This window comes from Jaculus jaculus, chromosome 8, assembly GCF_020740685.1.
Source record: "Jaculus jaculus isolate mJacJac1 chromosome 8, mJacJac1.mat.Y.cur, whole genome shotgun sequence".
In the NCBI taxonomy this organism is placed as follows: Eukaryota; Metazoa; Chordata; class Mammalia; order Rodentia; family Dipodidae; genus Jaculus; species Jaculus jaculus.
The window spans coordinates 42,606,941-42,617,647 of record NC_059109.1 but is presented as its reverse complement, the minus strand read 5'-3'; positions in this window follow the sequence as shown (position 1 = coordinate 42,617,647).

Here is a 10,707-nt window from a genome sequence, read left to right as displayed (position 1 = left end):
CATAAAATTCAAGCTTGCAAGGTTCAGATATATTTAGGAGATCTTGATGTTATTTTTATTGAAAGCTTTAGTCAAGACAGAAAGCATTTAATTTAAGCTAATAGCTATGGCTTTAGATATTGAAAATTGCTACCCATTTCACAAACTCACTAATGGCTGTCTCTTGATATTTGGCTTAGGAAATCTCAGCTTCTTTTTGAGCTGTTAGCTTTGGAGTGGTTTCCTTTCATCAGCTGCACATTCAGTTTTAATTTGAGGCATGAGCTCATAGCCCAACGCTTCTGGCCAACGTTCCCTTTGAATCTGTGTAAATTGTGAGCAATTGGTTATATTCCACAAGCAGCTGTTTCGGGAGACACACTATTACATGCCGGCAGAGGTGAGCGCTGGGCTCAAACAAAGCTTGCAACAAATATAACGTGATGTCGTGAAGGACGTGTTAAATTGGTCTCATGCTGTGTGGTCATTAGACATGAATGCAGTTCACAGAGGTGACCACAGCTACCTGGCTCCAAGCAAGTCCTCCTAGGATTAGCTACTAGGGGGAGAAGTTAGGCTTACCAGGAGCAGAAAGCTTGGAGTCTCTCAGAATTTGCCAGAGCCTAGAGCATCAAGAAGCCTGTCTTTGGAGATTGGGGCCAGGAAACTTGTTACTTAGGACCAGGACATGACAAAAACAGTCTGAGCCAGGGATTAGCAAACTCTTTCTATTAGGGGGCAAATAGTAAACTTTTCACCCACTGAAGGCCATGTGGTCTGTGTTGCAATCACTGACATTGTGGTGCCAAAGTCGCATGGATGGCGCATAGACAGATGGACCTGGCTGTACTTCAACAAGTATAGAAATAAGTTGCTCATTCTAGGCTGTGCTTAGCCAACTCCTGATGTTGACTAAGGCTATAGATGGAAAACTGGAGAAGGAAGGGTCCCAAATCATACTCTCTAGAAGCAGTCTGGCACCTGTGTAGGCAGATGAAACAGGCATGGGAAGTTGGGCTACAAGAGCCCTTTAGACCTTTCTCTTCATCTGCTGTCTGCCTGAATGAATGTGAAATGTCTCCCATAGGCTCGTGTGTTTGAAAGCTTTGTCCCCAACTGGTGGTCCTGTTTTTGAATGTTGTTGAACCTTCAGGCAGTGAAGGAAGTACGTCTCTTGAGCAGGGCGGGGAGGTTTTATAGTCCAGCTCCTCTTCCTGTCCACCCTCTGTCTCCTATTTTGCCAAGATGCAAGGAAGTAATGAATCAGTTGCATATTTCTGCCAGCATGGAACCACATGCTGGCCAAGGCTTCCTTACCATGACAGACTGAACCCTTAAACAATGAGCCAAAATAAACCCCTCCTGCCTTAAATTTTTTTCTTTTTAAAATGTATATTACCATTGTTATTATTAACCACATGTTTCTTATTTTAACTTTTTTTTTGTTTATTTATTTGAGAGCCACAAACAGACAGAAATAGAGGCAGAGAGAGAGAGAATGAGTATGCCAGGGCCTCCAGCCACTGCAAATGGACTGTAGACGCGTGCGCCCCCTTGGGCATCCGGCTAACGTGGGTCCTGGGGAATCGAGCCTCAAACTGGGGTCCTTAGGCTTCACAGGCAAGCTCTTAGCCACTAAGCCATCTCTCCAGCCCTTAACAACATATTTCATATGGACACATCATGTGTTGGTACCCTCTTTTCTCTCATCCCTGTCCTCATTCTGCTGGGGACCATCTTGAGTGGGTTTGCAGGTATTCTCTATGGGGTTGTGGTTTATACGTTGTAGGAGCAGCATCAGTTATTGGGGGGGGGGGAAATGCCTCTGGGCATGATGCCTCAACCTGCGGCACTTACAGTCTTTCTGCCCCCTCTTTGTAAAATTCCCTGAGCCACGGTGGGTGAGTTTTAAGTCTACTTCAGTGATGAACTCTTAGGAGCCTCTGGATCTCGGCTTTGGTAGGTGTGGAGTATCTTCAGGGTCTGTCTCCTTCACGCTGGTGCTGGTCATCAGGTTCTTTTGTCTGAACAGAAAGGTAGCTAGCATAGGAGGCAGCCAGCTAAACAGTAGGAAGAAGGTAGAAACTTCCCAAGGGGAAGGGTTGGAACCCTTTTCAAATTGGCATCTTTAACCACTGAGTATTGTTTCCAGCCCCTAACCCTGTGTGCCCTGGGGCAAGTTATTCCCATCATAATTCCCTCCCACCCCCACTTTCCCCTTCACAAATCCACTCTCCATCATATCCCCTCCCCCACTCAATCAGTCTCTCTTGTATTTTGATGTCATCATCTTTTCCTCCTTCAGGTATTATGTAGGTAGCATCAGGCACTGTGAGGTTATGAATATCCAGGCCATTTTATATCTGGAAGATTGCCTTATAAGCAGTAAGCAGTCCTGCCTTTCCTTTGGCTCTTACATTTTCCTTCTTTTATTTATTTATTTATTTATTTATTTATTTATTTATTTATTTATATATTTTGTGAAGTCGGGTCTTACTCTAGCCCAAGCTGACCTGGAATTCATATATTCTCAGGATGACCTCGAACTCACAGCGCTTCTCTTACTGCTGCCTCCCAAGTGCTGGGATTAAAGGCGTGAGCCTCCTCCCTGTCCGGCTCTTACATTTTTCCCACCACCTCTCCCGCAACGGATCCTGAGCCTTGGAGAGCGTGATAGAGATGTCTCAGTGCTGAGCACTCCTCTGTCACTTCTTCTCAGCACTATGGTGACTTTTGAGTCACCCCAGTGGTTACTGCTATCTGAAAAGCAAAGCTTCTCTAACCAAAAATGAAAGTAGCATTAATATATGAGTATGGACATTAAAAAAATGCTTAGAGGGCACTTTATATGTGTGTGTGTGTGTGTGTGTGTGTGTGTGTGTGTGTATAATGGTGAGCATAATATATGACTTAGCCAGAAAACACTAGGCATTACTCCTCTAATGCTCATGACCTCCCCTGCGATAGTTTTGACGAGGATTTGAGTACCAGGCATGTATTTCCTCCCCCAGAGTAGGCCTCCTGTTCAATGAGAGAGCTGTTGGTTCTCCCATAACAGACATGCCACTATTGCACCAGCTGCCCCAAAACATTACAGCTTCTTGCCAAGGCCCTTGGGTCCCCACCAGAGCTAGATGGTAAGACCCTATTGCTGAAGACTACACATGCTTGCGCTACAGGTCACTGAGAAATCAAGCTGAAGCTGAGCTGGAATCCTCTTCCCTGTTGACTAGCTGTTGGAACGCTGGAAGGAGCTATGCTGCATGCAGCCTTTTTGGAGAGAGAGGTTGTCAGTGGTGTTAAACAACAGTGGACCCTGAAAGCCTTCAGTGCTGGATTGGGACTGCTGAGGCATCCAGCCACATGGACTGAGCAGCCACCACATTTCTTTACTTTCAGGCCAGCAGGCTGCTCTAGTTGGATTTCCATAAATTAATCCAATAAATTCCCCTTTTGCTAATTAATTCTATGGGTTCTCTTTCTCTAGAGCACACCAACTGATACATTAAAATTTTCTTCATGGGCTGGAGAGATGGCTTAGTGGTCAAGCACTTGCCTGTGAAGCCTAAGGACCCCGGTTCGAGGCTCGGTTCCCCAGGTCCCATGTTAGCCAGATGCACAAGGGGGCGCACGCGTCTGGAGTTCGTTTGCAGAGGCTGGAAGCCCTGGCGCGCCCATTCTCTCTCTCTCCCTCTATCTGTCTTTCTCTCTCTGTCTGTCGCTCTCAAATAAATAAATAAATAATATTAAAAAATTTTTTCTTCAAACCCTGTGATTTTCCAAATCCATAAAACAATGGCATAGCTAAATAAAAATATGGCAGTTGAAGTTCATTCGGCACATTAAAGGATGGGTGAAACATCCGTTGTCACCTGTGAATGATTATACTTGGGTGATTCCATTCTATCCTTCTGTGTGTCTGACGTTTACCTGAAGGCAAGGGGGGCTGCACAGAAGAGAACAACAAAGGAATCGTGGGAGTGCTGAAGTTGGCCTGAAGTAGGGCAGGCTTCAGGGAGAGGTTAGATGGCATATTGAGGTGAAGATTTGAGCAGCTGTGTAGTGTAGCTAGCCAAGGCCCCTGGTTATCTAGGAAAAGTCGAGGAATTGGAAGGTGGTGGGCTACAAGATAAGTCCAAAAGAAGCAAGATAGGAAGTGGGAAAAAAAGATTTAAACTGTGGTAGCAAATCTCAGAAACTCAAAAATAGCAAAGAGAAGTGTCCATGGGGTCTTGACCTGATGAGAGCTGGTTTTCTGTACTTTCCTTTTTTTTTTTTTTTTTTTCTTATTTGTAAGGTTCTAATGGGCTAGATCATACAGCAGAGATTTTTGGTAATAGAGGCACTGAATGTCACCGTTTCCCCTCGTGATGGGGAATAAAATGGGCTATTAACTCTTGGATAGGTACTGTATGAAAGAAAGAAGATGAAGAAATTTAGCAGTGGAAGTCTGCACTGTGAGGAATCTTTATCCTGTGTCTGAATTGTGGAACTAGTCCAGCCTGAAATGATCCATATCTTTTCTTAGTATAATTTTTTATTGACAACTACTATACTCAGACAACAAACCATCACAGGTCCCTCTCCACCTGTACTTCTCCCTTCACAACTCCACACTCCATCATACCCCCTCCCTCTCTCCGTTAGTCTGGTTTATTTTGATGTCATCATCTTTTCCTCCTGGTATGAGGGTCTTGTGAAGGCATTGCTAGGCACTGTGAGGTCGTGGATATCGAGGCCAATTTCTGTGTGGACAGTTGCATTGTAAGCAGTCCTACCCTTCCTTTGGCTCTTTCTGCCACCTCTTCTGCAATGGGCCCTGAGCCTTCGACAGTATGATAGAGATGTTTCAGTGCTGAGCACTCCTTTGTCACTTCTTCTCAGCACTATGTTGCCTTCTGGGTCATCCTAGTGGCCACCCCGATCTGAAAAGAAAAGCTTCTCTAACTAAAAGTGAGAGTAGTATTAATATATGAATATGAACATTAAGTGTAGTGTTTACAAGGCAGTTTGGTGAGCATAATATATGCATTTAGCAATACAAGAGCCGGTGTTTCACCCCTAAGGCTCATGGCCACCCCACCATAGGCTTTTGACTAGGTTTTCAGTACCAGGCATGTATTCCCTCCCATAGAATGGGCCGTCAGTCCAATTAAAGAGCAGCTGGTTTCCCCCAGAACAGACATGCCAATATTGTACCCCTTCAGTCATTTGGCCTGTCTGGCCAAACTTGAGGCTTCCAGTGTCCACTGTTTTCACCATTGATGACTTCTGTCTCTCATATGCAGGGAAGCTTTTTCCAGCTTTCAGTCTGCTGGTCTACAGGGAAAAGGTTTTCAGCTCAGCCCCAGCTTGATTTCTCAGTGACCTCGTCACACAGACATATGGAGTCTTCAGCAATAGGGTCTTACCATATATTTTTGCTGGGAAACCAAGGACCTTGGCAATAGTCCGTAATGTTTTGGAGGCAACAGGGACCTCCCTGGCCAACAACCCACTGGAAGGTATCTCGTCCCTGACACTGAACATTTTCTAGTGTCATTCCATATCTTTGAGAGTCATCTTAGATCACACTGGACAGCTCCATTTCAGTAAGTAGTCTTGCACACCAGTAATTGAAAGCCCAATGTGAAGGTGTCAACAATCAGGAGGTCTCGAGCTCATGTAATGGAAAGATCTAGAGTAGGTACTGGCCTAGTTGAGGCCCTTTGTGGCAGCTCAAATGGTGTCACTGCATTTGAGGATAGTGGATCTTGTACGAAGCCTTTTAGCATGGCCATAAGATGAAAGGATGGGGGAAGATTTATATGTAAGGCACACACTAGACTTATCCCAAAGCAATGAGGATTTTAGTTAGATAGGGGCAGGTGCCTTTCTGAGCATGCTTAGTTAAAGGCCATAGTTCAAGAAGGCAGAGTGTTAGATGCATTTGGGGGCATGATTAGTTCGAGATCATGGTTTGAAAGGTTAATATGGTAGACAAGAACACTTCTGACCATTCTCAGCTTGTGTGGTAAAAATGATGGGCTTAGCCGGGCGTGGTGGTGCACGCCTTTAATCCCAGCATTTGGGAGGCAGAGGTAGGAGAATTGCCGTGAGTTCAAGGCCACCCCTGAGACTACAGAGTTAATTCCAGGTCAGCCTGGACCAGAGTGAGACCCTACCTCGAAAAAAAAAAAAAATGATGGGCTTGTGTACTTCTGGAAATGGTTTGTTTTCTCCAAAAATTTTAGCCAAAACAAAAGAAAAGGACACTTTGAAGTTATGTCAATATTAGAGTATCCTCCTAAAGGCCTACCTTGCTTAGCAACAAACAAATTCGCTTTGGAATATTTCACTCTTTATTCTGTAGAGTTTTTTTTTTTTTTTTTTTTTTTTGATTTTTCGACGTAGGGTCTCACTCTAGCCCAGGCTGACCTGGAATTCACTATGGAGTCTCAGGGTGGCCTCAAATTCATGGCAATCCTCCCACCTCTGCCTCCCGAGTGCTGGGATTAAAGGTGTATACCACCACGCCTAGCAAGAAATGTGTATTTTTGTCTTATGTGCGCCACCACGCCCGGCTTTCTTTCTTTTTTTTTTTTTTTTAAGGTAAGGGCTTTTTTTTAAGGTAGGCCACCACACCTGGCCTACACTGAAATGCCTGGTACTAAAGCAAGGCAGGTCTAAAACACTAGAGCTTGAGTTCCCTTTGTTGAGTCCCTTTTGTAATTTGTTTTACTGCAGCCATTTAAAGCACATCTAATTATGATGTAAGCCATGAGTAAAATCAGTAAAATTGACATTCCTAACTTAAGTAGCCCAGAAAATCTAGACTTAATGTCCTGGAGAATCTAGGCCAAAATCCAGTTAAGCAAGTAGGCCCACTAAAGAATCAGACAGAAGGGAAACGTATTGTTTTATGTTGAAATACAATTGCATGGAATGCTATTTGAGCTCCTGGCAAGACACCGAAAAGCAGGCACAGACACCAGATTCAAGCTATGTAAGGGAGCTGGGGAGATGGCTCAGCGGTAAGAGTGCCTTCCACACATGCATGTGGGCCTGCAAGAGCTTGACTTACCCTGGGTTTGATTCCTCAAGCACCCATGAAAACAGCTGGGCATGGCCACACATGCCAGGAATCTCAGTCTTTTAAAATTTTTTTTTTGTTTTTATTATTTATTTATTTGAGAGCAACATACAGAGAGAGAAAGAGGCAGAGAGAGAGAGAGAGAGAGAAAATGGGTACGCCAGGGCCTCAGGCCACCGCAAACGAACTCCAGATGCATGTGCTCCCTTGTGCATCTGGCTAACGTGGGTCCTGGGGAATCGATCCTTGAACCAGGGTCCTTAGGTTTCACAGGCAAGCACTTAAACCACTAAGCCATCTCTCCAGCCCAGGAATCTCAGTCTTGAGGGGAGCGGAGACCAGACAATCACTAGGGCTCACAGATCAGCCAGTCTGACTGGAAAAGACAGGTCTGGGTTTAGTGGTAGACTCTGTCTCGAGGAAACACATGGATGAGCGATAAAGGCAGAGATCTGATGAGCCGCCCCTTGCACATCAGCTAGAGCCCAGGTGAAACCACAGCGGAAGTGGCCAATTGAGCAAGAGTGCTGCTTCCATGGCAACCCTGACAACCTGCACCAGCGTGATGGAGACAGACACTGAGGAGACTCAAAACCCAGCACACCAGAAATCTAGAAGTTGCTGAGAGCTCAACACTAAAGTACTTAAAATGCACCCACCAAGGTTCAGGGAACTTTGCAGAGGAGAGGGGAAGAAAGATTGTAAGAGCCACAGGGTGGGAGGGATTATCCAGAGGCATTGACTGCCCTCCCCACAATGACTCTCACAATTCAGAACTCACCATTGTGAATACCAGCAATCCCACTGAGGAGTGGTAGGGAGGAGGGAAACAGTACCAACACATGATATGTCCATACAGAGTTTCTACTTAAGAAGAAAAGACCCACACAAGACCATCATAAGAGGAGGAAAAGATAATGACATCAAAATAAAAGAGAGACTGATTGAGAGGGGGAGGGGATGTGATGGAGAATGGAGTTTCAAAGGGGGAAGTGGGGAGAGGGAGGGAATTACCAAGGGATATTGTTTACAATTATGGAAGTTGTTAATAAAAAAAAAAAAGAAATTAAGAAAGAAAAAAACAACTTACCAAAGGAAAAAAAAAAGAAAAATGATCTGATGTTCTCTGGCTTCTGCATGTGTGCATTTGTGCATACACACACACACACACATATGCTGCATACACACATCTTACCCCATATACTACACGTTAGGTCGGGCGTGGTGGTGCATGCCTTTAATCCCAGCCCTCAGGAGGCAGAGGTAGGAGGATCACTGTGAGTTCGAGGCCTCCCTGAGATTACAGAGTGAATTCCAGGTCAGCCTGAGCTAGAGTGAGATCCTACCTCAAAAAAAAAAAAAAAGAAAGAAAGAAAGAAAGAAAGAAAGAAAGAAAGAAAGAAAGAAAGAAAGAAAAGCTATATAAATAAGTAGACCAACTAAAAAGTAGGGGAAAACTCATTTACTATTTGACTCTGTTATTTGACCTTTTTTTTTTAGCTTTAGTGTAAATCTTAGCCCTGGCTCATAGAAGTCATTATTTACAGCTTAGATAGAAAGTCTCCCCTTCAAAAGGACCATGTGTTGATAGCTTTGTCAACAGCTAGAGGTACTGTTCTGGGAGGTTCTGGGGATTTTGCAAGGCAGAACATGGCTGGAAGAGAATCACTGGGTTCATGTTCTTGGGGACTGTATCTTTTTTTGTTTTGTTTTGTTTTTTGTTTTTTGAGGTAGGGTCTCACTCTAGCCCAGGTTGACCTGGAATTCACTATGGAGTCTCAGGGTGGCCTAGAACTCATGGTAATCCTCCTACCTCTGCCTCCCAAGTGCTGGGATTAAAGGCGTGAGCCACCACGCCCGGCTGGGGACTGTATCTTATCCTGGGGCCTCTCTCTCTCTCTCTCTCTTTTTTTCTCTCTCTCTCCTTCTCTTCCTACCTTCCATGTGATGAGCAGTCTCTCCCATGAACTCCAGCTACCACAATGTTCTGCCTTACTACAGGACCAGAACCAAGAGAGTCAATAACTTTGGGCTGAATGGACCAAAACCTCTGGAATTATGAGCCAAGATTAACCAATTCCTCTCTTTAAGATGTTCCCTTGGGCATTTTGGTCAGAGTTAGAGGATGCAAAGTAACACAGCATTCGTTAGCACACTTAGGTCTTCTGGTTCTTGTGGGCTCTTTACTCTGGTATCGTGAATCTAGGGACTCACTCGAACTTTGCAATTTAGGGGAAGAGTGAGTATTTAGTAAGATTAAATAATAAGGACTTGCTCAAATTAGATCAGGTCCTGAGGGGACTCCTACTCCAGGCTTTTAAGTAGACCACCCTTCTGAACAGCCATGCGTTAGAGGCTCTTATGATCCAGGCAGAAGAGCTGCTGGACTGGGTGTCTGACAAGATATTAGAGCCAGATGGGGGAATCCATGAACTGAGTACAGTACTGTAACATCTGGACAACTCAAGATGGCCTTTAATCTCCAGAATACCCAGCATGGGGTCTGGACCATCAGTGTCTTCTCTACAGATATATTGTTTAGGTTTTTTTTTTTTTTTTTTTTTTTTTGAGGTGGAATTTTACTGTAGCCCAGGCTGACCTGGAATTTACTATGTAGTGTCAGGGTGGCCTTGAACTCACATCAATCCTCCGACCTCTGCCTGGCAATTAAAGGTGTTGGGATTAAAGTGTGCACCACCACACCCAGCATTTCCACAGTCTAAAGATCTATCTAGGAGAGAACTGAACACTCAGAAACATGTAGAAATGAGTATTTTAAAACTCGTGAGCTTTATATGTTAGGCTCTGGAACCCATTCTAGTTCTTTCCAAACAGCCCTTTTATGTTACATGCTCTCTTTAAAAGAGTGCCTTTTTTTTATTAGTTGACACAAATTACGTGTCAAACTCAACATTTCTCTTCATTCCTATCTAAGATACCACAGAGATCCTGAGAAGAGCTGTGGATTGTACTAAAGGAAGCTCTTTATCCCTTTCAGTCTCTCACCTCCTGAAGAAGGAGGAGTTGGGTGAATCTCTTACCTTCTCTTTCTGAGGATGGTTTGAACAGTCCTTCTTCCTCTGGTCCTCCTGCCTGCAGAATACACATTGATTTGGCTCCAGTCTTACTGGTGGCTGATGGATAGCAACCATACTGGGGGCTGGGAGTGCTCACCTAGGATGGCTTTCTCCTTTCTTCTGGGTTACCTGAAGAAGACTGGAGGGTGACTGTCTATACAGCAACCAACTTTAGTACTTTTTCCATCTTCTTCAGTCACATCTCTATTGTTGAAAACTATAAAGATAATACCAGTAGAGAAAGGTTAGTCTCTGAATTTGTAGCCCACTGTTTGGAACTTTCGCTAGATACCAGAAGCAGGCTGAGAGATGAAGTAGGTTTTCAGAACTGCTGAATTACAGTATTTTATAAACTTTCATTGATTCACTAAAACCTATAGATCTGACCTATACTTTTTAGTCATTTTACTTGAGGACAAAAATTTTATCACATAAAAATGACTTTTTGAGGGCAGGTGTGGTGGCACACACCTTTAATCCCAGCACTCGGGAGGCAGAGGTAGGACCATTCACCGGGAGTTCGAGGCCACCCTGAGAATGCAGAGTGGATTCCAGATCAGCCTGAGCTAGAGTGAAATC